At 42.2% G+C, this 22,058-nt stretch overlaps 1 protein-coding gene across 4 annotated transcripts in view; it reads right to left on the bottom strand.

Annotated features, from left to right (window-relative positions):
• LITAF (lipopolysaccharide induced TNF factor) overlaps positions 1-22,058 on the bottom strand; it is a 139,721-nt gene that overhangs the window by 44,151 nt on the left and 73,512 nt on the right. The window contains exon 1 of one of the 4 annotated variants that reach the window (XM_074964636.1): positions 17,118-17,264. The exons of the other annotated variants lie outside the window; for them this stretch is intronic. The gene's annotated coding sequence lies outside the window, so the exon portion shown is untranslated. Of the gene's footprint in view, positions 1-17,117; positions 17,265-22,058 lie in introns of those variants that run through there. 4 annotated transcript variants of the gene reach the window in all.

The raw sequence follows: 22,058 nt of genomic DNA, 5'->3' as shown, positions 1-22,058 counted from the left end.
TTAAATGGCATGTATGGATGTGACCCTAGCACATCCCAATGCAAGAGGGAAAGGAGCTCACTGGTATCTGGCAGTGAGTTTCAGCTGGCCTGACCAGTTCAGTGTGCTCCAATTCATTAATGTCAAACTATATCTGATGTGTCAGGTAAGGTATCACTGGAAAACTAACACACTGATCATTAATATTCTTGCAAGGTGCATGTGTGGTAAACACCCAAGGGACCACACAAATATGAAAAAGGTGGAACCAAAATGTGTTTGTGGGTAAACATGTTTCTCCCAGACAAAGAACAGGCCGATGTCTCCAGCCAGCTGTCAGAGTCTCATATGTCATTAGTCTCTCATGATGTCGCTAACTTGGCCAAAGTAAAAAACATGGGCATCCTATTATAGCAATGCGAGAAACCCTTTCCCACTCAACACACCAAGAGTTATAGGTGATCTTTGTGGTTCTGGAAAGAAGATTTATACCTTTTTTCTACAGTTGGGTAAAATATGGAGGAGAGAAGAGAGGAGCTGCTAGTGGTATTTTATATGATCCCATCAGTGCAGTATCAGAGTGTCCCTCAAACATTAATGAATCTATCCTGTCAGGCAGGGAAGTATTATTCCTGTCTAAAGAGTTTAATTCCTGTCCAAAGAGGATGGAGCTCGGCTGTTTTCAGGCATGGCAGATGACAGAACAAGGAGCAATGGTCTCAAGTTGCAGTGCGGGAGGTCTAGGTTGGATATTAGGAAACACTATTTCACTAGGAGGGTGGTGAAACACTGGAATGGGTTACCTAGGAAGATGGTGGAATCTCCATCCTTAGAGGTTTTTTAAGGCCCAGCTTGACAAAGCCTTGACTGGGATGATTTAGTTGGGGTTGGTCCTGCTTTGAGCAGGGGGTTGAACTAGATGACCTCCTGAGGTCTCTTCCGACCCTAATCTTCTATGATTCTATGATACAAATGTGGCACACAGCAAGGGACTTCCCAAGGTTGCCGTCTGTAGCAGAGCTGGGAATTTAACCCAGATCTGAGTCTCTACCACAACCATCGCCATCCTTCCTCCCTCTTGGGACTCAGTGATTATAGGAGAAGACAATCTCCCATAAGCTTATCCCTCTTATTCCCGTAGCCAGATTGGTTAACCTTTCAATGTTAAAGAATGATTATAAGAGTGGTCCAGAAGGGTTCAACCCCCTAGGTTGGCTACATTAGAGAGGCTGTCATTGGAATGAGGTCTCCAAAGTGCACAACAGGGACAAATCACTGTTCTTTCTGTAATCAAATACCTTTATTAGTCATCAAAACAATATACCCCCTGGCAAGGAAGAGAGATAAGATAACAAATAACCAGCATGTGCATTACTCACACCATCCTTGCAGGGATACCTGAGAGTTGGCGGATGGACCTTGTTCTGGTGTCTCCCACAGTACTATGCTAAAAAGCATCCTTTACACTGTTGCACTAATGCTCACCTTATCTCATGCTTATTCATACTGGGTTCACCCTTATCTCACCCATACCTTTCCCTTATCTCAACTACCACACCCCACTTTTGATAGGTTAATTCCTCATTTACTTCATAATCATCAGCATTTATTGCAATTGGTTGCTATAGCATTATTGTGGTTTGTACTTGTAAGTTTCCACACATTCCAACCAGAATACCCTAAAATATCAATGACACTGATGGCTTATTACTTCATAAGTCAACTGACTTGCTACATTTGTGTTCTGCTGGGCTGTATCTTGGGACTTGAGCAAATGACAGGCAAGTGATCTCATGTCAAGCTGCAACCTAGGCCTTTATTAGTTATGCTAAGCTATCTACCTTACAGGCCTTAGGCCTCCTGGCTTCCAACTTACATTCCAGAGCTAATCAATGTATATATATCACCTATATAAGCGCTGAACAACTGCTGTGGCAAAGCTACCAAATTATAAAATTCTTTATTTTGCATTGCAATAAAACATTTGAGTACGTAAAGCATATGAACTCCCCTAGAAAGCAATACAAAGCACAGCAGCAGTAAATTGGTAACAATATTCCATTTTTCTCAAGGCACTTGGAATTTTATGTTGAGAAAAGGGGAGAAGTCGCTCATGACAGATCTGGCTCTCCTGATACAAGCAATCAAGAGGAAAATGGCTTTACGGAGGTATTCCCAAGAATGACTTTGTGATAGAGGTGGTTCAGGTTCTGTAGCAGAATTTTTATGATTAAAGCATCTATTTTACAAATTCTCCAACTCATTCTAACAGAGGACAAAGAAGTTCTAATTCTCCAACACTTTGCCCTTTGATTCCTCCTCTTCACCTCTGCTGCAGAGTACAGGAAAGACTATGGCGCCCGGTAAATTTATAAAATAGCAACTTGAATATTTGTCTATCAGATAAAGTTGAAGCAGGATTTCAGTTGCTGTAATACCATTCCCAGAAATGTAATAGTGCAAGAATGACAAAACCCTGTCTGACACAATCGTTGCCATATTGTGAACCCATACTGCAGGTATCAGCATGCTTGTAAATCTTGTTGACTGGCTCATATTGCCTATGATCACGGAAGCCATGGCATCTAAACAGGGCCAGATTAACCTTTTGTGGGCCCGGCGCCAAACATATTTGTGGGCCCCCATGAGGGCAATGGAGCATGGCATGGAGAGATTGGTCCCCAAAGCAAGGGGCCAGCCAGGGGCATGGTATGGCAGGGGCGGCCCTGCTCCGCCCAGCCCAGTGCGAGGGCACTATCTGCAAACCGGCCCTGTGCTGCCAGCATGCCCCTTCCTGTTAGGGATGGGCCCATGCCATGCCACACAGCCCCCCCTCTTAACGCCCCCCCCACACACACACACTCCCTATGGCCAGAGCCCCCCTGGACTCACTATACTCAGCACCCCCCGACCCTCCCACAAATGCACAGTGCCCTGCACAACACCACCCCTACCCAGAACCCCACACAGACCCCCACTCCCTAGTGCCCCAACACACACAGATCTTCCCCATCCTGTCACACCCCAGCACTGCTCCCGCCCCCAGAGACCCACTCACCAGGGTGACTGGGAGGCGACTGTCTGCCAGAGTGAACTGGCAGTGCAGCCAGGGCTGGTCTCGGGACAGGGAGCCCTTTGGGAGTGGCGCGATCAGCCAAGCCAGAGCCTGCCCTGGCCGAGCTTCCTCAGGACCCACTTGCCTGGAGGGGCCCAGCCAAGCCCCCCACACTGCTTCCCCCCACACCCCCAACTGCCTGAGACTGGCCAGGCTTCTGCACCAGTCCCAGGCAGCTCAGCTCTGGCGACACAGGCGGGGCCCCACAGATGGTGGGAAGCAGAGACTGCCCAGAGCCATAGGTGCACTAGGGTCCAGCCAGGGTGCAGAGAGGAGCCCTGGGCCAGCCAGCGGGCAAGCTGAGAAAAGCAAGTGATGGGTGGGGGGAGCCAACGGGCTGGCAGGGCCTCGGGGCACAGTGCAAGCGGAGTAGGCCGAGGTCCCTTCTGAGCATGGGCCCGGCTCCATGGCACCAATGGGGCGCCATTGTAAACCCGGTACTGCATCTAAACATAATACTTAGTTTTCTGCTTTTTTACATTAGGCAGCAGCCTGAGTTATTTTAATGACCTGCTTTTTTCCATCTCAGTGCATCTAAAATGCATAAAGCTCTATAATATAGTATTCACTCATGTACAATTCTGATGTGCTAATCCTTTACCAGCAACTGACTGATGTCAGGATTCTAATGGCTTCAGTTGGGAGTTAGGCAACAGAAGACTAACTTGAACATACAAATCTCTATTAACAGAGCCCACTGTTGGAATTCACAGGTATCTAATGAGAATTTTCTTGGAGGGGCTCTAATCTCCTTCCCCTTCACCAAAAGTCTTACACAATTAAATTATACAGATATATATATATATATAAATTATACAAGTTGTAGTCTAATACAAGTCATAGCTAGTGGCACAGTGTTCCCAGCAAGCTGAATAACCACATGCTGAATTTGAGGTTGTCTGCAAACTGGGGAGCCCTCTTTCTTGATTCCCAGTTTTATGGCTCTGCATATTCATGAACAGTAGAAGAACGACACAGAAGGAAAATGAGAAATGGTTTCTAGAAGTGTGTGGTTCCCCCCTAAAAACTTTCATGTGGCACCAACAGCTCTTTGAAAACATTTTCTTAAAATGCCAGGACTCTTTCCAGTGCTTTCATTCTGCATTCCTAAGATTCCCTAGTATTCTTTGTTCTGATGCAAGCCAAGAATTGCTTCTAGGACCTCTTGGTATTTTATATGTAAGTCAACTTTGAACTTGTCTACACCAGTATTTCATCCTCTCCCACCATTGCACCAGCACTGGTGCATTTCCACTGATGGCAGAAATTGTAGGACTGCTAGTCTACAGTAGGCACCAGCACTTACCACTCATTTAATGCTGCTCAGGGTTACATGACAATGGGGTGGCGAAAATGCTGACAGCTTCTCTACACGTGACACAACCAGTGACAATGCAATGGTGGGGAAATATTAAAATATGCTAGTATGTCAGGCCTGAAAGGGGATTTTAAACCACTCTCAAACCTCTTTCTTCTCCTACTACCCTCTGTAACGGGAAGAGGGAATAGTGTAGTTTCCTGGACACCTTAAAGGATCCCATGATTGTGGAAAGAAGGGCAATGACCCCATCTCTGCTGCCCCCCATGGAATCAAGGAGCAACCATGTTGGTACAACTATCTCCATAATGTGAAGGTATGGCAACTTGGGGATTATTAACAGGTGACAGAGCATTATATTCTGTATTGAAAGGACCAAGGGTCATAAAGAAGGACAGTGAAAACAGACTACAGAAAGATTTATTCCTCTGGTGCCTTTATATTCAGGCCCGTAAATAGTACATATAAGACTCAGTCCAACTCCCATGGTCTACCAGTTGTAGCTAAATTAGGCCCTTACTGCCCAATCCTGTAGAATTAAATTGGAAGGAATGCAGTAGGAAAAAAAAATCAGCCCTCACATTGCAATAGAATAGCTACTTTGATGGAACAAAGCCAAAAAGCCACGGTGGCTGTAATTGCCATATTTATTAAAATACTGCAAGCAGGCATGGCACTCAGAGTTCACATTCATAGACTAGCAATAAAATGAGTTCCATGCCAGCATTATCACTGTCTGAATTTTGCTTTTAAAACTTTTGCAGTTTCAGACATTAAAGAATGTAAACATTGGAAAAAACCCTTGACATTTATAACTAAAGTTCTGTCCAAAGTGACAATGAAAATGTGACAGCATCAGCTGGTTAAGCATAGTTCTTGTTATCAGAGCGTTAGTACACTTTCCATCACCCGTAAGGACATGGATCTTTTTTCTTATAACTTATCAGTGTATTATCAAATGCTACTATAGGTAACCTCCTTGGTAGCCTATAGCATAGTCTGATGACAGTTTTATACAAGAATCTCTCCACACCAGCAGGGAAACTGTTTAAACACTTACTGCTGGCATGGTTTCAGCCATAATATGGTGTTGTGGGGATTTTTTTTACTTTGTTTAAACTTTTTTTACTTTGTTTAAACTTTAAATGAAAGTCCCTTAAATTCTAAAAATAAGAAAAGGAGGACTTGTGGCATCTTAGAGACTAAAAATTTTATCTGAACATAAGCTTTCATGAGCTACAGATCACATTAACTCTGCTATTGAAACTTAAGTGGGAAAAATTGAGACTGATCTAAAAATAAAAGACAAAGTATGGATCTAGATTTTGGATCCTAATTCAGCAAAGCACTTAAATATGTGCTTGTCTTTAACTTTGTTTCAATGGGACTTACACATGAGCTTACGTGTTCTGCCGAATTAAGACAGAATTAAGCATTTATTTAACTTTAAGTATGCACTTAAGCGTATAAGGGCCTTAAATTAACATTGCTTTTTTAATAATTGGGCAAATTAAGTCCTTAGTTCTTTGAGGGAAAATTGGAGGTGTTCAGTTCTCAGTTGTGGTCCTGGCTCATGTCATGTAAAGTGTTTTTCTTTCAGTTGAAATAATTCCTGAAAAGAAAGATTGAACTGAAGTAGCCCTCTGTTTTTGAACAGTTCATGTGTCTTGGGCACTTCTGCAGAAGTCCTTTTTGTATACTGGAGATAGATACTACAAATGTAATTGAACTGTATTTTTAGTGTTATGGCACAGACGAGAACTGGAGTTCTATTGTTTGAGTTTTTTTTTAAAAAAGCCCTTTTGATCACCCATTGAACCTTACGCACATATCCAACCTCCCTCCAGCTGAAGATCTTGTGCCAGAAGGCAGCGATCTATTTTAAGGTAATTGTTAGCGTACTGAAGCTGGAAAATTATCCTTAGGGAATCTACAGTTCAAGATCTCTCTATGCCTAAACCTGAAGACAATAAGTTTAAGATGTGATGGTTCTAAGGAAATTGCTATTGACAGAGATGAACCCTTGTTTGCTTAGAAGGGGCTTTAGTGAAGAGGCCTCCAAGGATCAGCAAAGAGAAATTTGTCCTTTTCTCATCCTACCTACCCAGTACTGAATGTACAAAATATCTTAGGTTGCTCAACATACTATTTTCATACCTTGAGCAGTGCAGATGTCAAACACATTTTGGTGCCATGGAAAAGATGGTACTGATGCAAGTAACTTAGTCATTCTCAACAAGTAAACCCATAGTCATTGGAACTATACCTAGAGCAAGAACCTTATTCACATTTAGTAGCACATTAAAATCTGTCTCAGTTGTGAGCTTTCCCAAGTGACTTGCACTGTTATATGGTGGTCCTGAATTTGTAACATAGCATCCTTTGTCACTGTACATCTTAGTAGAAAACCATTATGTGCGTACCACGTATGAAGCATCCTGACATATATGCTCTCAGGGGTAATGTGTAAGTACTAAATCTGGTCGGAAATCCTTCAACAAAAATGTTGTTTGTTGGCAAATGTGAATTAGTCTAAACAAACTTTTCACTGAAACAGAAATTTAGATCATTTTTGTCAGGAGGGTTTCTCAATTCCAGAATGGAATTTCTGGTCAAAACAAGAGAAAGTGTCCCAGAATACCAATGGATAGGGCACTCACCTGGAATGTGGGAGACATTCCTTGGGTTCAGCTCCCTGGTCCATATGATTTGGAGTTGAGACTTGACACTGCATCTCCCACATTCTAGATGAGCACTCTAACCACTGGGATACTGGCTATTTTTTGCAAAAAAAAAAAAGTCAAAAAGCTTTACTTCATTCCAATGCAGAACAAAAAAAAAATTCATAACCACAGCACTTTCCATGGAACAGAATTGTTTTCCAGTCAACCCTGGTAAGTACTAATGTGCACAATAGATCGTTCAGCATGAGCTAACTAATATGCAGATGAGCCATCAAGTGAAAAGTAAATCTAAATGCAATTTTAACTTTCAATGCTCTGATTTGCTCTTAAGGAGCTTTTCTCTACGTATTCAGCCCATCTTAGTACAAGAAACTTTAACTTAGCAAAGTTAATATAGACCTTAGATCCTTTAAATTCTCAGCAATTGCAACTTGTATTGAAGCCAAAGGAATCTGCAGGTGCTCACATCAGGAAGTAGTTTACCTATTTTTGGTAAGCTTTATACAAAACCAGTCATTCCCTAGCATAGGGGAAAGTGACAAGAGTATTCTCTTTACTGAACTAAGAGATGAGCTTAAAATAAATAAAAATCCCACATTTTATCAGCTGCACTCACCATGAAGACTAGAACACAAGGCTTGTGCTATAACTGCTACATCCTAGATTTGATCAGATAAAAGAAAAGTAACTTGCAAATACAAATGAGAACCAGAAAGAAATATCTCTAGTATGTCCTTGGCAAACTTTAGAAGGGCCTAATTATAGGCCTGAGACATCATCAACTCTCCCCCTCCACCCCCATATTAAATCAGCCTTGAGTGAAACTCTGGGAGTTCACCACTAGAACTGAAAAAAGGAATGTTCTGCTGCTGATAAAGCTCCCCCACCTCAGGAATGTCCCTATCGAGAGTTATAACCACCAAGGTTGCAAAGATGCTGGGAAATTAGGGGGGGGGATACAGAAAGAGACTCAACAAATGGTAAAATAAGCTCTGACCAGCGTTTTATGCTGACCATCTGCACAAATGGAGAAGGTGACAATTAAGTTACAATTTGGGCATGAAAGATGAAATGTTAAGAACTTGGGCAGCAAGGAGGACACACAGGTGCCAGTGTGTAACTGGTTAACATTTTTGTTATTTAGGAGTGGTGGGATAATGTGATAGGTTTAGTAAATTTGAAGAAGGGAGCTAGTTTTACCTATATAATGTAAATGAAAAACACTGCTCGTTGGGAACCATTTCCAGACTGCAGTTCAACATCAAGCTGCTGGAACTCTGACCCCTCTGCATGACCGTGATGTGCAGAGGCATCACCAGGAACCCCCAGATGAATGAATCCTGACTGGCCATCGGATGAAATTTGTCTGTTTATTGGGAGCGGTGAGCAGAAGAGATTTGCTTGGTATGTGTATTCTGTGTGTGTTGCTAATAAATAGATGTTTAGAGCACAACTGTGTAAGGCTCTTTCACTGGGAAAAGATTCCGCAGACACGTAGAGCCCTGAGCCCCAAGGGAAAGGGCAGGTACTTAAATTGACCAGGTTTCTTCCTAAGCCCCATGGGTAAGGACACCCTGAGCCCTTGGAAGAGAAAGGGTGGGGGTGCCTAAATTGATGTGGTCACACCTTGAGCCTCGGTAGGGTATAGGCAGGGTGCCCTAAATTGAGCGGGTAACATACTGGTGGAGAATGCGGCAACCTAGGTCATTTGGACTGAACTGATTGAGCCTTATACAGCAGTTGGACTGAATATTTGTGCCCTTCTATCAACAAGGACTGCAGCCTGCTTGATAGAATGAACACTCCAGGGAATAGGGAGAGTGGGAAACTTACACTGAAAAGCCAGGAGCAAACTGGCAGAGGAACTGACCCTCCTTGCCAAGTGGGTAACGGACCGAGGTTCATGCCCATGGGAAGATGATTCTTTTCAAGGGGAAAAAAGTATCAAAACAGGTGTGTAAAGGGTTTGAAGCAAACTGCAATAATATGCAGTTTAAATTGAATAAACGGGCGGTAAAGACTGCGGCTGAGTGGGCACTATGGGCATTATGTTTTATAATCTCTCAAGGTTAATAATAACTCAGAAGAACCAGTTAGAAGACTGTGAATTGGAATTGGGTATGGTACAGGATGCCTTGAATCAGTATAAAGCCTCTATAAGTGAGGAGGTATTACGCTTGAAATTGAGGGACGCTTAGGCAGCTGTCAGAACAATCCTGCAGGAAAAACAGGATTGGTCCCAGGCAAGCGGCGATCATTCCACCTGCATGCAACAGATTAAGAGTTGAAATATAAACTGGGAGCCCAGAGGGAGGAGTAGGTGCAGATACATAGGATACTTCAGACCTCAGAGATGATACTTACTTAGGGAGGGATATTGGGACTGATCCTGAGGGGACAGATCCTGGACTGTCATACCCCCCACCCCATGCCTTCCCCAAAGGGACATATACCCCCTTGAGAAGGGAACAGTAGGAATCGTGGATGGTAGCAGAATTAACAGACCACCTTAGAAGACAGGAGCTGCGACTCGATCCCAAGGGACAGAATTTAAAAAAAAAAAATTCCCCCTCTAGGTGAAAAATGGAGAGTGACAGGTTAACATCTAGAGTTAATGCATTAACCCATGGGGTTGCCCAGGAACAATTAATTGCAGCAAAGAAGCGCAATCCTGCCATCCATTTGGTATGCAAACAAAGGCAACAGACACTGCGGGAACAAATCTGGGGTTTGCAAGAGCAAACTAAGGCAGCTGTGTTGCACGGATGGTACTTGGTGGATAAGTCATTACAGGCAAAATGCACCACCTGAATAAACAAATGCAAAACACATAAGAATCAGCATAACTGATAAACACAGCACTTTGAGTGAAAGCATGGACGGTTTAAGGCGGGGTGAGCAAACTACAGCCCGCTGGCTGGATGCAACCAACCAGCCATTTTAATCCAGCCCCCAAGCTCCTGTTGGGGAGCGAGGTCTTGGGTTTGCCCTGCTCTGGTGCTCCAGGTGGGGAGCAGGGTCGGGGGCCGCTCCATGCGGCTCCCGGAAGCAGCAGCATGGCCCCCCTCCTTTGCATAGGGGCAGCCAAGGGGCTCCACTCCGCATGCTGCCCCTGCCCCAAGCACCACCCCCGCAGCTCCCATTGGCTGGGAACCATGGCCAATGGGAGCTGCAGGGGTGGTGCCTGCGGACGGGGCAACGCGTAGCCGAGCCACCCAGCTGCGCCTCCACATAGGAGCCGGAGGGGGGACATGTCTCTGCTTCCAGGAGCCACTTGAGGTAAGCACTGCCCAGAGCCTGCACCCCAAGCCACACCCCAACCCACTCCACCCATGACCCAACCCCAATTTCGTGAGCATTCATGGCCCGCCATACAATTTCTATACTCAGATGTGGCCCTCGGTCCAAAAAGTTTGCCCACCCCAGGTTTAAGATCACAAAACTATGTTGCCAGTAAAACTTTAAAAGCTATGGCAGCAGAGAATAATATAATAAAGCTAAGATATAATAAACTGGATGCAGAAGTAAGTGATTTAAAGAGAGAGTAAAGAGATAACCGTAGCTTTTGCAGAAATTAATACTATGGAGTTTAGAAGAAAGTAGACAGTTGGGAATTGTGAAAATGTTAAAGAGTGACAGTTGTGGTGTTATAAGAAAAGAATTCTGGGTTTAATAATAAACCCAGACATGTAAATATGTATATGTAAATGTGTGTAAATGTAAATATGTGCAACTCGGTACAGTCATATTGGGTAAAACCCTGATCTTAAACAAATTATACAAGGGGGCCAGGTAGATATTTTTGTTTCCAGGAGTTTTTACGGCTATTCTGAAGGAAAATGGGCCCTTTTCCCCAAAGGAATGGTCTGTAAATAATAAATGGTAAAGGACTGCTGTAGGCAGCAGGCAGAGAAACAATCTGGATTTAAATCATTTGACGATGGACAATTTAGTCAAAATCACTAAAAAAACCACCATAAGAGGTTTCCATTTCCAACTTAACTGCCTCCAAGTATATAAAAAAGAATGTAGTCTGTGTACAGCTATGTAAAAATAATTAAAGCAGTGCAAGGGATGTTAAGCAAAACAGAATTTGTGTGTGTGTGTGTAAATATATTGCGTAATTATGTAAGGTTTTAAGGACCTAAACCAACACTTCTGGTTTGTAAAAGCCTGTTTTGTAGGTTTAAGATGAATTTTTTTTTCAGTATTGCCACTGAAAATCCATTTGAATCTTTTATTCAAAGTTGCTACACTGACAGACCCTTTTGCTGGATACCAGGGTTTGACTTTGGTATTCAGCATTTAGTCCCTGGGTACATGTTTTTATAAAGTTTAGTAATTTATTTTTATAAGGACCAGAAGATGTGGCCAGGGCAGCCAGAACCAGGAGAATGGGGAGAGATTCTGGATCCTTTTCTGGTAATAAATAGCAGCTGAGAACTGCAGGAGAAGAATAAGAAGTTAAAAGACAGTGCATCTCTGAAAACAAGGGCATGGGTGGAATGTACAAAGGAAGCAATATTAGAAACACTAAGTCTTAACGTGGCTCTGAATAATCAGACTGTCACTTAAATAAGGATACTTTAATACTCTGTAGGCACAAAATAAACAGTTACACTTTATGTAAAATTAATATGGCTAATATAATATTATAAAAGTTAACTATGGAAGGAATGTGAATCCCCCTCCACTCCCACGAAATATGCAGCATATATTGTAGAAGGGGTAAGAAAAATGTAAATAAAACACATTACTTAATTAAAATCCTATTAGGGCTCCAAAAGGAGCCACAATAGGTTATGTTCTCTTTTTCAGATCGCTGGGTATTCTGGAGCAGAAGTTGGAAGTGGAAAATAATCAGAACTCTAGTTCTAACTTGCTGGTGGAAATTACCCTTGTAAGACAGAGTCTCTGAGCTGGTGATTGCTTTGGATCCAATAAGCAAACATCTGTGTTGATGCAAATTACTTAGGTGACAGGGGAGGAAAAGATCTGCCCATATATGGTAGCACAAAGGCGTTGCAGATAATGGACATACCTGATCAGACATACTACTTGAAACCAAAATACTAAGATTTCAACCCTCCAGAAAGAGGGATGTGGTAAAAGCAGTTAAGCCTGAGAATAAGAGGAAGTGGTTAACTCTAAGTAGGGAAAAGAGGTTATGTGTGTGTGTGTGTATGCATAGTGCTGAAATCTAAAAACAGATACAAAAGGCTTATATGGATGACACCCCTACCTCTTTAAGTCACCAAAACTACAAGTATAAAATTAAATTAATAGCCCCTGCAAAGATTCCAAGAGGGTATTGAACACACTGTCCTCAGAGACAAATTGTCTAAAAATAAAAAAATAAAAAAAGGTGTGGTATAATAAGATACTTATAAACACCCACTTGTAATAGAGTTGATGTTAATGTTGTTAATATTAAACCCTGGGATAAATTTAATATTAGTAAGTTACTCTGTAACAATGTGTAATGTGTATGATTTTAGGGGAAAATCTTTAAGCATCCTAGAAATGGTAATTGAAAACACATTTCATGTTAAGAAGGCTTATGGTGATGCTGCCTCTCAGCTAGTACCTGTGAACAAATTTAAAGCTTGGCATAGCAGAAGAAACCATTACAAACCTGATATGTTGTATAGAAGGGAAACTGAGGTACACCACCTCATGAATTTCATAAATGAACAGTGAAATAATTCATGCTTTCCCTTAAAGCCCTTAAGAGTAGAAACCATTAAAACCTGGCCTGCCTATGGAACAGAAACACAGAAAAGTACAGAGGTAATTCCTCTGTTTTGCCTGCAATCAGCAAGGGCATTTGTAAAAGGAAGAGGTATTTTCAGAAATTATTTGCTGTCCCCTCCCTGAGGGGGTGGGAGAATGTTGTTTTTGTCTCACAGAATTTTAGGAAACACTGGCACCCACTGAAGAGCAACCCAGAATACCATGGGTCTACTGTCACAACAAAGATTGTGTTTTTGTGTTTTGTATTGTTTGTCTTGTTGCTAGCATTGCTTTGATGTGTATTTAAAGGCCGGGGGGGGGGGGCAGTACAATAAAGGTGCATTGAAGGTATAGCTGCCCCAATACAACCCCAATGTGAAATACTGGAAATTATTGAATTTGCTTGGCAGCCAGGAGGGGTATTAATGGAAATCAGTGAACATAAGGTTGGTTCAAATCTGGGAGTATTTTGAGTATTAGGGAATTGTACCAATGAATCTTGGCAAGTGCATACTAGGGATATAGGAAAAAAGGAACCCCCAGAATGAATCAAAGAAACCCAGGGCAGTAAATGTATTAAGAAGTAGTCTAAAGTTCACTTACAATATTAGTGTCTGACCACTTCTTCATACTGTCCCTACACAATTAGGTAAATATACATAGCTAAGCACTTGGGTACAATTAAACTTTCAGGTACTTGCAACTGGCTCTGATATAAAAAAAAACACACACAAGGAGACACCCATTGAATGGATGACATGTTGTAAAATTGAATTATAGGGAGCAAGTTATTGTAACACTATTACAATCTCTAAAACACTCTGACTTTGACCTCACCAACTTAAATGTATCCAAGGTCGTACCTCAATGTGCCCCATATATACAAACTCTCCATAAGGGGTGGGCAGCATGGTTAAAGTTATGGTATGTAAAAAAAAAATCCATAAGGAAGAACCCCAATGGGTATATTGGAAACTGGTATGGGGAGAACTGAATTAGGAGTTAAAATATTAAATGTTACTAACATAGAGGTATTGTCCAAAAAACCTCCATCCTTAGAGGTTTTTAAGGCCCAGCTTGACAAAGCCCTGGCGGGGATGATTTAGTTGGGGTTGGTCCTGCTTGGAGCAGGGGGTTGGATTAGATGACCTCCTGAGGTCTCTTCCAACCCTAATCTTTTATGATTCTATGTTACAGCTGAAATACAAGAATTGGAAAAGCCCATCCTTGTTAAAAATGGGGCAACAATTATTTTCTAAAATACTGCTAGTATGGCAACAGAAAGGTGAAAAGAATTTATTACTTTTAGCGGGGGCTATGGAAACAATACCAGGAAGTGTGTCCTTAGCATTAGCCTGTACACATGCCCAGGAAATAAGTCAGCAAATAGTCATCCAAATGATCCGTGAAGGCATGCAAAAAAAAAAAAATTGCCTTTGGAAATAAAAAAAATTGTTGTGGAATAAAATGTCACTGAGGAAAAAAAAAGGCAATGGTGTCTTGGTAGAAATCGGTAAACTTTACCTTTTATAAGGATCAAATGGCCATATGTATGACCAAGCATATGTAATTGTCTACCTTAGCCGCACCATAAATATATACCCAATATTACCCATAAGAACTCAGATAACCAAAATTTTGGTAATGCATTTGGGGGATCATAATGCATGGGCATATCAAAAACATGAACAATGGAAAACCATAGATGTATCCCAGTGTATAGTTTATAAAGATTTTAAAAGGATCAAAATTAATAAATAAGGGACACTAAAACAAAGGGCATTTAAAGGTGTATGTTTAATGTGTTTACAGAACAAAAATTAGCTGTAATCTATTCAGAGAAAGGCTGTGTATGTGTTAGAATTTATTGTCTGGAAATTGTAAATAATAATGAAATGTCTGTTATGACATATTTGATTTATTGATGTTTCTGTAATGTTAGTAAGGTTCTACGTATTTAGTGATATAAGACCTGTTAATGTTGGTATGAATATGAATTTGGTTCGATGATTGCTCATCCACCTTATGCTGCAAGACCATTTGCAATACATAAAACACATTGAGAACCAAATTCGCATTAAAGTGCAGCAAAACAAAACTAGAAGTAACGAAGGTTTTAAAAACAATTGCGGAAATTGGATATCACTCTTGGTGGGAAATGTTGCTGAGATGGTCACCTACGGTGACTGGAGATTTTAATATAATGATTCACCCCATTGTGGTGATAACTGGAATCCCATTGGCTTTGCTTTTAGGCATATTGGCGGTGATATTTAGGTGATATTGGCGGTGTGGGTAAGAAGAAACATTCAGAAGATACAGATGGCCAACATGCGAGATCAACTAATATCATTGCTGACCATAACCGGGAAGCATACACTAGTAATGTAGCATGGGTATCCCATGGTAATGATGACTGCTTTGATGAAAGCGTCATCACGGAGGGGAATTGTAGGCCTGAGACCTCATCAACCCCCACCATATTAAACCAACCTTGGGTGAAACTCAGGGAGTTCACCACTAAAATTGAAAAAAGGAATGTTCTTCTGCTGATAAAGCACCCCCACCTCAGGAATGTCCCTATCGAGAGTTATAACCACCAAGGTTGCAAAGATCTTGGGAAATTAGGGGGGATACAGAAAGAGACTCAACAAATGGTGAAAAAAAGCTCTGACCAGCGTTTTATGCTGACCATCTGCACAAATGGAGAAGGTGACAATTAAGTTACAATTTGGGCATGAAAGATAAAATGTTAAGAACTTGGGCAGCAAGGAGGACACACAGGTGCCAGTGGGTAACTGGTTAACATTTTTGTTATTTAGGATTGGTGGGATAACGTGATAGGTTTAGTAAATTTGAAGAAGGGAGCTAGTTTTACCTATATAATGTAAATGAAAAACACTGCTCGTTGGGAACCATTTCCAGACTGCAGTTCAACATCAAGCTGCTGGAACTCTGACCCCTCTGCACGACCGTGATGTGCAGAGGCAACACCAGGAACCCCCAGATGAATGAATCCCGACAGGCCATCGGGTGAAATTTGTCTGTTTATTGGGAGTGGTGAGCATAAGAGATTTGCTTGGTATATGTATTGTGTGTGTGTTGCTAATAAATAGATGTTTAGAGCACAACTGTGTAAGGCTCTTTCACTAGGAAAAGGTTCCGCAGACATGTAGAGCCCTGAGCCCCGAGGGAAAGGGTGGGTACTTAAATTGACCAGGTTTCTTCCTAAGCCCCATGGGTAAGGATAGGTGTCTTACACCCTGAGCCCTCAGAAGGAAAAGTGTGGAGGTGCCTAAATTGACTAAGTCACGCCTTGAGCCCTCGGTAGGGTATAGGCAAGGTGCCCTAAATTGACCAGTCATGCCTTGAGCCCTCGGTAGAGTATAGGTGCGGTGCCTTAAATTGAGCGGGCAACTTACTGATGACCAGTCAAGATTCATTCATCTGGGGTTTCCGCCAATGCCTCTGCATGTCACAGTGAAGTCATAGTGAAGACGCTACCTACATCAATAGGAGAGCGGTGTAGGTACTCCACCTCCCCAAGAGGAGGTAGCTATGTCAACAGGAGAAGCCCTCCCATCAACATAGCACTGTCTACACCAGAGGTTATGTGAGTATAACTATGTCACTAAAGGTGTGGTTAGACCAAGCCTCAGTTTGCTTACCACTACCTCACAATGATTTTCTATGCTAAGTATGAGGGAAATGATAATCTCAGCATCACGGAGTGAGACTATGATGAATGCTGGCTCTTTAATGAACTTGACTACAGAGCAGACTCCTTAATGCTTTGGGAAAGGAGCTTTGTCATTGTGACTGGATTTCATTTTCTTTTGCTTTCCAGCATGAAACATTCACAGCCCAGTTAATCAAAAATACAGGTATTAACGACTGGCAACAAATTATATTTGTAATGACAAATTATTTACACTTCCAGTAAGAAGGGTTTTTCTTTTTTCAGTTCTTGAGGCAAAGAAATTTCTAAAAGGACTTTTCTCATTAGAATGGGCATTTAGTGGTTGTGCTGTTCTAACAGACATTTCTGAGGATTACTTCTGATTGTTCCAGATAAATAGACTTCTAGGATCATTGGCTTAAGGCTAATTAATACATTGATATCAAGTAACTTTACACGAGACAATTGAACAAACAGTACCTAAATGTACACAATAGGTACTGAATCACAAGTCCTCATCTTGTCACACAAATCTATGCTCAGAGAAGAGCGACAGAGCAAACGAGTTTTAAACACAAGAGGTCATTCTCCTCTAAAAGTGACTAGTACCTCAAGATCTTCTGGCTCAAGAACTTAATTTCGTATTGTTGTCCATTTTCATGAGAAAAGATTGATTTTGTTCCAATATTTGTCTGAAGAATTCGGTGATGTGACTTGACCAAGAGATGACATATGCTGTGTTCATGTCCTAAGGGGCCTGATCTTGCAAAATGCTCTGTACCACCTGTGAGACACACACAACTACTAATTAATGTAGTAATTCTTTTTACCATTACTTCCCATAGAAAAAGAGCTTGAAAAGAAATCTGATGGTGACTACTTACTGTTTTGGTTGCTCACTTATTTTACCTATTTTTTCTACTGTGGACCTTTGGCTTGGCATAGAGGTAGGCAGAGACCACATTCATATTTTTTTCACTTGTGGCATTACTTTTGCTCATCAGTTAACTGAATGCCCTAAACTAAGTTGAGTCATTGGACTGAATCAATCCAGGAAAAGAATTTCATTGTAAATTCACTCGAGTAAGAGAAGGTTCCCAGGCAGAGCAAAGTGAAATACCAATAGTTCAATTTACTAAGAGTACTTGTAGGTACAGGGCCAGCAAGCTCCACTGCGTTCTAAAACTCCAAACTTTTAAGCTTCTCTCTGTCATCTTTTGTATCAACATCCATTTAACAGCCCTTCAGGAAGAGATGTGGTATTCAGCTGATATTGTAAATAGAGCGGGGCAAGTACATTTTTGCTGTAGCTCTGAAAAATGTGTGTCTGGGTTGAATTGAAAAGCCTTGAAATCGAGGGTTTTTTTAAATTTTCAGCAACTCAAAAATTGACAAATTTTGTTTCAGGTTGAACAAAATATTTAATTTGACCTGAAATGAAAGTTTAGTTTCTGTGCATTTTAAACCCTTTTTTAGAAATAAAACCAAAGGCAATGAAGGGCTATATTCGCAAAACAGGGGGAGGGTGCCGCCTTGTAACCGTTAGCCCAGTGGTTAAGGCACTCTCCTGGGTGGGGGAGACCTGGGTTCGACTCTATGATTTAAACTTGGGTGTCTCACATCCCAGGTGTGTGCCCTGAATTCTGAGCTGAAAGGTATAAGGGGATGTAACCAGCTCCTCCTGATGCCATTTTGTGAACCAAATCTGAATGAAAATCTGAGCCAGAACTATTTGGCAAATTCACAAATAGTTTCTGGTCACTCAGACTGCAGTTTTTGGTGAAGAACCCATTCATCTGAAATGTTCTGTCCAGCTCAAATTGAGTTGTGAGAACCTTACTGTAGGTTTTGGGTCCTTGTTTGACTCAGACATGGGCGAATCAGAGAGTTCCAGTCATCAAAAGCACCACCTCTCTCTGGCTAGCAAAGACTATCTTCTTCTCAGACAAACCTGGCAACAGTAGCTAATGCATTCATCCCCTCCAGGCTGGACTACTTCCATTCACTTTACTTGGGCCTAGGAAGACGTTCCAGCTAAGTTGCACCTGCAGAGGTCATTCCATTGGGAAGAGAGATAGCCAGGGATTCCCTCCCTGACCTTAAGCCTGATCAGACTACCCTCTTTTGCACAGAAGAGGAGTGGGAGAATTAGGTACTGGCTGTCTTAGCTGCTAGCACATTACACTGAAAATCTCTAAGGCCTTGTCTACACTATGAAATTACTCCGATTTTACAGAAGTCGATTTTTGGGAACAGATTGTATAAAGTCGAGTGCATGCATCCACACTAAGCACATTAATTCAGCAGTGTGCGTCCACAGTACCGTGGCAAGCATCAACATTCTGAGCGGTGCACTGTGGGTAGCTATCGACAGTTCCCGCAGTCCCCGCTGCCCACTGGAATTCTGGGCTGAGGTCCCAATGCCTGATGGGGCCAAAAATTTGTCGCGGGTAGTTATGGGTAAATGTCGTCAGTCAATCCTCCTGCTGTGAAAGCAACAGCAGACAATCATTTCGCGCCCTTTTCTCTGGATTGCCTGAGCAGACGCCATAGCACAGCAAGCATGGAGCCCGTTCAGCTCACCGAAGCAGTTATGACCATTGTAAACACCTCGCGCATTATCATGTAGTTTATGCAAAACCAGAACCTGAAAAACTAGGCGAGGAGGCGACGGCAGCGCAGTGACGAGAGTGATGAGGACATGGACACAGATTTCTCTAAAACCGCGGTCCCCGGCAATTTGGAGATCATGGTGTTAATGGGGCAGGCTCATGCCATGAAATGCCGATTCTGGGCCCGGGAAACAGGCATAGAGTGGTGGGACCGCATAGTGTTGCAGTTTTGGGATGATTCCCAGTGGCTCCGAAACTTTCGCATGCATAAGGGCACTTTCATGGAACTTTGTGACTTGCTTTCCCCTGCCCTGAAGCACAAGAAGACCAAGATGAGAGCAGCCCTCACAGTTGAGAAGCGAGTGGCAATAGCCCTGTGGAAGCTTGTAATTTAGTCAGGGTGATAAAAAGATCCTGGCTGTCGGGGAGAACGGTGTGCTGTGTGCTCTCCTCAAGCTCGTCTTCCTTCTCCTCCTCCTCATCTTCCCCGTCTGCAAAATCCTCAGCCATGGCGGAGAGTACCCCATCATCGGAGTCCACGGACAGGGGTGGGGTAGTGGTGGCAGCACCCCCTAGAATTGCATGCAGCTCAGCGTAGAAGCAGCATGTCTGGGGCTCTGTCCTGGAGCATCCGTTTGATTCTTTGGTTTTCTGGTACGCTTGTCTGAGCTCCTTAAGTTTCACGTGGCACTGTTTTGTGTCCCTGCTATAGCCTCTGTCCATCGTGGCCTTGGAGAATTTTTAAATGTTTTTGGATATTTCATCTTTTGGAACATAGTTCTGATAGCACAGCTTCATCTCCCCATACAGCGATCAGATCCAGTACCTCCCGTTCGGTCCGTGCTGGAGCTCTTTTTTGATTCTGGGAATGCATGGTTACCTGTGCTGATGAGCTCTGCACGGTCACTTGTGTTGATGAGCTCGCCTGGCCAAACAGGAAATGAGATTCAAAAGTTCCTGGGACTTTTCCTGTACACCTGGCCAGCGCATCTGAGTTCAGAGTGCTGTCCAGAGCGGTCACAATGGTGCACTGTGGGATAGTTCCCGGAGGCCAATACTGTCGAATTGCGTCCACACTAACCCTAATTCAAAACAGCAATGTTGATTTCAGCACCAGTCCCCTCGTTGGGGAGGAGTACAGAAATCGATTTTAAGAGCCCTTTATGTCGACAAAAATGGCTTCATTGTGTGGATGGGTGCAGGGTTAATTCGATTTAACACTGCTAAATTGGACATAAACTCGTAGTGTACACCAGGCCTAAAAGTGAGGAATTCATTGATTCAGGTACTTAGCCCAAAGGAGCTGAAAGGCAATCCAGTTTCCAAGTCCAGTCCCTTTGGCTGATGGTTCACCTTTGCTTTAAAATCTTTCACAGGACAGAGGTTAAGTTACGATGTATTAACTTGTGTGCTGTTTGAGAAATCAAAACAGGAAACTTTAAAACTTATAAAAGATGAAATCATAAGTTGGCAAGCTTCCAGTCTACTTGCAGTAGAGACTTCAGTTGTTGCTAACTTACACAGCAACCTTCCATCCTATTATTCTCTTCACCTCTGACTTCTTTAAACCTGGAATGAAAATTCCCTAAGATAGAAAGGAAAACAGACTGAATAATCAGATCACTTAACCAAAACCAACTCTGACAACTGGGAGGTGGGCCAAACCAAGGTAGACAGCTGTCCATTATAAAACCCATACAGCTGCTCAAACAGCAGGAAAATGTGACTTATTTTATTATCCATCACCAGAGAAAAGACTCTCAAACCCTGAAACCCAGAAGGAGGTGGCTTCCAGTCTCTAGATTCTGAACACTGGCCACAGGAAGTGTTTCCTTTGCTATTTAAATGGTAAAAGTAAAGGAACGAGATCTAACATTTTCCTCTTGTCTCAGGGTGATACAGGTCCCCATCTTTTCCTATATCTAGAGCATGTGAACTCAGAAGCAACCTCTGTCCCACTGTAATAGGAATTTTAAGTAAGCCAGAAGTAATTAGTGGAAATCTGCTAGTAGACCAGAACTAAATCCCCCAACTCTTCCAAGAAGTGCTATGGCATCTATAACTTGGGTGAGCAGGACCTTTGATGTACAACTCATCAGAAGGTTTATTTCCCTCAGACCCAATGATCTAACACCAGGCTATGGCACTGGTTCAGTGCTGATACTGAGGGAAGAGCACCCCTGACTGAATTACCTGCACCACCTCCTTCAGCATGTTCTCTAGGGCCAGCTTTGAAAGCTTTATATGTTCGCAGCTTGGCTACTAGCCTGGTCACTTCCCCAGCTGTAAAATGGAGATGATGCTTATCTCCTTTGTAAAGCACTTCAAGATCTGATGAGACTACAGCAGCAAAGTGTTACTGAAGTTTGATTTGGTTTTAATGACTCAGACTATCCAAAACACAAAAAAATACTGCTTATTTTCTAGCAATCTCCTTCCCTTATATTTCATAACAGGTGGCTTTTATACAGCTGTACTCCATGGCACTTTTAATTCATGTGGGAGCCGCAGGGCTCTGGTTTTAACAAAAATGATAAACAAGTGAGACTTTTCTAAACAGTTCAGTGTGAGAGAATGAAATCATATGGGGGATAGTTAATATGTATTATGACCTCACAGAGGTAGAAAAGGCAGATTGCTGCTGAAAACAATTGTTACAATTGCAGCAATAAACACTGAGCTTTGAAGGCATCCTTATGGAAGAGTATCAATTCTGCTAATGTTTCTTTAATGGCTAGTGGTTTATATATATAGTACTTCCCATGTTGAATTCTACTGCAGAGAGAACAGAATGGGGTTTACAGGAAATTAGGAAATAATGGAAGTAAAATATTTTCATCTGCATGGGTTAAAGTAACACAGGCCCTATACCCAGTACAACACGATGGACGTATATGCAACTCAGTTGCATAGATGGGAATCTGTCTCTAACTATGGA

The sequence above is a fragment of the Natator depressus genome, chromosome 10 (assembly GCF_965152275.1).
Source record: "Natator depressus isolate rNatDep1 chromosome 10, rNatDep2.hap1, whole genome shotgun sequence".
Classification (NCBI taxonomy): domain Eukaryota; kingdom Metazoa; phylum Chordata; order Testudines; family Cheloniidae; genus Natator; species Natator depressus.
This window is presented reverse-complemented; position numbering and strand designations above follow the sequence as displayed.